Raw genomic sequence first — 4846 nt, forward strand, 5'->3', positions numbered from 1 at the left:
AGTTGCATGAATCCTTTATATATTTTGGATATTAACCCTTTTTCAGATGGGCAAACATTTTCTCCCATTGAGTAGGTTGCTTTTTCATTTTGATGGTGGTTTCCTTTGCTATCCAGAAGCTATTTAGTTGATACAGTCCCACTTGTTTATTTTTTGCTTTTGCTGCCTTGTTTTTACTCTTTATTGTCTACTTTTGCTCCATCGTGTCTGATTTTTCTTTGGTCCAAAAGGCAGGGCACTGGCTGGTTAATCTTGAAAGTAAAATTCATAACACAAATTCAGCGGAAGAGTCATGAGGAAAACTGCATTAGGTTAGGCTCAAGACCACCAGTTAGTGCTTTTTTACAGTTTTAACTGACCCCATGTTAATACCATGACATGTACATTAAATGTGCATAACTTGAAAAAAATATCATGACATATTATGAAGAATAAGAGGACAGTAGGAGATTCCTCCCATCTAAAATCCATCTTCCCCTGATTTGGAATCTCAGTTTAAAAAAATAGATTTCAAATAAACAGTTTACCAAAAATATTTTCATTCCTAAGTGACAGGGGCTTTCTTACTATTTTCCTTTTTTTTCTAGGCTCTGACCCCATGGGAGGAAAAGTATTCTATTTGGAGACTATTAGCTCTACAGCCCCAAAGATTTTTCCTGTCTTCTTTGAGGAGCTCTTAGAAACCTTTGGGTTTCTTGACTCTTAAAATTAACCCATGTTGTGCAATGTGTAATCAATCAGGGAGTTTTTTTCAATGAAAATTAGATAACTTTGTGGGAATTGGTTTATATGTGTTTCCTTTTTCATACAGGACATTTCAATGGCTCCATTCAGACCTCTTCTAAAACACACTCTCTCAAACAGACAGTTTCAAATCAGTCATTTGCCATTTAGCAAGTGTGTTCTCCTACCCTGTGATTTGCTTCTGTTACATTTAAACTAGATTCCACGCTTGCTTGGAAGGTGTAACTAAGACTCAAAGTCAGCCCTTCTTGGCCTGTTCACAAGGGAAGTTTTGCCATAAAAGATGAATTGCAAAGTAAAAGCTGAGTAGAGCCAAAATAGTCAATGCAATTACCCTTTGGTACATTTTTTGGGCTAATGATATTTAAATCAATTTGACTGAAAAAGAAAAATAAATGTCAAACCAAATACCAAAGTATGAATAACCCACTGCAAAGATTACTAGAATTACAAGCCATTCCCTGTGCTCTAAGATTGCTCTGAGAACCACGTCAATATGCTAGTCCCATGGTAATTAAAAAATCTAAAAAGCCAATACTTATTTTGTCAAAGGCACAAATGTAAATCCGACTTGGGCTATGAAAAAATTAACACAAAGTTCTGACTTTGCTCAAACTGCAGCAGTTAGCAATTATCCTTAAAATAATATTTCTATAAAGAACTCTTTTCTACAATTCAAGATACTAGAGAATCATAAAAGTTGGAAAGGACTCAAGAAACGATCGAGAAACACAGGTATGAATGGGAGGGTACTGAAACAGACGGAGGCATTCCATCTGATTGTAGGGCTGAAACAGGCATCTGAGCCACACAGTTGTCCAAATGCCTTGCACTGCTCTAAGAGAGCTAAAGAATGAGGGGTTACAACTCCACACAGTTTGAAACATGGTGTACAAAATATCAGATCCTATATGGCCTGTCGGATTCCCTTTCGAGCACAGCATTTAAAAAGGGATTTAGACAAACTGGGAAATGTAATCAGATTTGTGAAAGAGCCTGAGATTATCCATGTGAGAACAGCTGAGGCTGAAGGAAACCGGAGGTTGGGCTGAAGGAAAGAAAACAGCTGCTTTCACAGGTTAAAAGGACTTGAACTGTCACAAGGCTGAGCAGAAAAGCAAAGGAAGACAGAGCTTCAAATCAATACACACAGAGTCTAGTTTGGGTAGACCATTGCAGAAATGAGAGCTGCCACAGAGGATGGAGCTCTCCCCTTGCTGTGGGTGTTTGGGCTCAGAAGGGGTGTGGAGGGACGGAGTAGGGAAGAGTCAGGCATCGGACGGGCACGTGGATTAGACGATCTTCAAGATTATTCCTAGTCACCCTGGAAGTCTGATTCTTGACTCTTCTGGTCTGACCCAACAATCTCCCACCCAAACCCTGTTTCCAGTGTTTTCTTGGGTGTTCCTGACAATCTAGCCAAGGGGGTTTGCCCCCATAGAAGGTCAGCTTGATACCAGCAGCCTTGCCATGAGCGGAGAGTACAATGTGAGGGTGAACCATGCTTCAGGAGGTGCAGCCCACCTTCTTCTGCTGATGGATCCTGGCCCTCGGGGCCACACCAAAGACCAGTGATTCATTTGTCATTGGTCTTTTGAATTAAACCCAAATGGACACACATATTAGAGGCACACTTTTTCCTGTATATGTGTCATTTTCAAATGGGGCCTTGTATTCTGTAGAGACTTACCCTCTACCTGTTTAAGCACTTGTCTCAAGCTGAGAATAGCCACTGTCTAGTCCGTTTCTTTTTTTACCTATTTATTTTATTTAAATTCAATTGGTCAACATTGAATTGGTACATCATTAGTTTTTGATGTAGTGTTCAATGATTCATTAGTTGCGTATAACACCCATCACATCATGTGCCTTCCTTAATGCCCATCACCCAGTTACCCCATCCCCCCACCCACTCCCCTTCCACAACCTTCAGTTTATTTCCCAGAGTCAAGTCTGTTATGGCTTGTCTCCCTCTCTGATTTCTTCCCATGCAGTTTTCCTTTCCTTCCCCCAATGTCCTTCATGCTATTCCTTATATTCCACACATGAATGGAACCATATGCTAATTGTTTTCCTCTGCTTAACTTATTTCACTTAACCTAATCCCCTCCAGTTCCATCCATGTCCATGCAAATGGTGGATATGCAATCTTTCTGATGTCTGAGAAATATTCCATTGTATACACGAACCTCTTCTTTATCCATTCATCCGTTGAAGGGCATCTCTGCTCTTTCCACAGTTTGGCTATTGTGGACATTGCTGCTATGAACTTTGGGGTGCAGGTACCCCTTTTTTTCACTACATCTGTATCTTTGGGATAAACACCCAAGAGTGCAATTGCTGAGCAGTAGGGTGGCTCTATTTATAAATTCTTGAGGAATTCCCATACCATTTTCCAGAGTGGCTGCACCAGCTTGCATTCCCACCAACGGTGTAAGAGGATTCACTCCGCTGTCTCCACATCCTTGCCAACATTTGTTGTTCCCCGTCGTGTTAATTGGAGCCATTCTAACTGGTATAAGGTGGTATCCCACAGTCATTTTGATTTGTATTTCCTAGATGACAAGTGATGTGGAGCATTTTTTACGTTTCTGTTGGCCTTCTGTATGTCTATTCTTTTTAAGGAGAAAATATATTTTCCTAAGATCATGAAAAGTGGCCTCAAATGTGTTGTGTTTATGCTTCAAATAGAATGAATTAACAACAAAAATCCAACTGATTTTCTCCCAAATCTTTTTACTGACTGTGAGACTCTTTAGAGGATGTTTGAGAGATTTTTAAGACCTAACAGTATAGTGAGAGACAGAGTAGAGAGAACTCACATAAAAAGAACAGGAAAAATGGAAGGTAACTTTCAAGGAAAGAATGCTTACCCTGCTAAGGAAAGTCCTGTCGCCATAATCATGTTCCTATGTAATAGTACTAGTGGCACAGGTTCTAGCCTTCCCCCTGCAAAATCTGTTAATTGGAATCAACATTTTATCTAAGCAGTACTGAGTACACAAAACCAATCCTTTCTTGGCATAAATTGGGCCAAGGTAGTGAGATTGGGGGGAATATGGGAATTAAGCCAGAGTTAGACCCTCGAGTTACGCTAGGCTTGGATGGTAATTCTTACAAAGAAAGAAATTACCTCCCATTTTTCTCAAACTCAACGTGCATATGTTTCCTGGCCTCCTTCTTCCACGTCTACCAAGAGAAGAACAACCTCTTAGCTTCTGCCTTGTTGAAGCCCTGGCTGAAACGAGAAGTCACTGGGAGACCCTTTGCCCACCGGTGGGCTGAGTCAGCACGGTGTGGCTTTGAAGGAAACTTGAATGTAAAGTTTGTCCAGATGATCTTGATGACAACAATGCTACTATTAAGGGCTTACTACGTGCTGAGCGTCTTGCTCAAGTGCAGTAAATATAGTATCCCATGAAATCTTTACAACCCCCCTGTGAGGTAGTTATTGTAGTCTTCATTTCCCAGTGGAGGAAGCAAAAATTCAGAGAACCTTAGTTTCCTGCAAGGTCATTCAGCTGGTGTGTGGTGGGAGCCCGAGGCTGTGCTCCCCAGCATGGTGGCTTTCACCCATCTCCACCTCAAAGAGGGAGCTGATCCTCCTTCCAGCAGCTCCTTGCCCTCCTGACTCTTCACTGGAGGGCTTCCCAGGTTGGCTCTACCCTATTCTGGTCTCCCAACCCCTAAAAAAGATCTGTAGCACATGAGAAAGAGTCTGTGAATTAAAATCACACCGACCTGAGTTTTAAAATCCAACTCACCACTTGGCGCAATTACTTAATTTTTGTAAGCTCAATGTCCTTGTCTATAAATATTTACTTATTTTACATAATGGACTCTTTTTTTTTTTTTTTTCTGGTGCTGGGTTCTGAAATGAGCAAGTGAGCAAAAAGCGAAGATCGTTAAGGGTGTCCTTGATGAATCCCCGTAAGGTGGTATTCCTTGAAGTCCCTAGTATGTGTCAGGAACCTTTCTCCAGAGGTGATCCAGACAGACAAAGTCCCCATTCCCTTGGGTTCAGCCCCTTGGTGGAGGGTGACAATCATCACCCTTCTGCTGAGTATTAAATACTGCTTGAAGACTTAAGAGCAAGAGGGAA

Source organism: Mustela erminea, chromosome 21, assembly GCF_009829155.1.
Source record: "Mustela erminea isolate mMusErm1 chromosome 21, mMusErm1.Pri, whole genome shotgun sequence".
Lineage (NCBI taxonomy): Eukaryota > Metazoa > Chordata > Mammalia > Carnivora > Mustelidae > Mustela > Mustela erminea.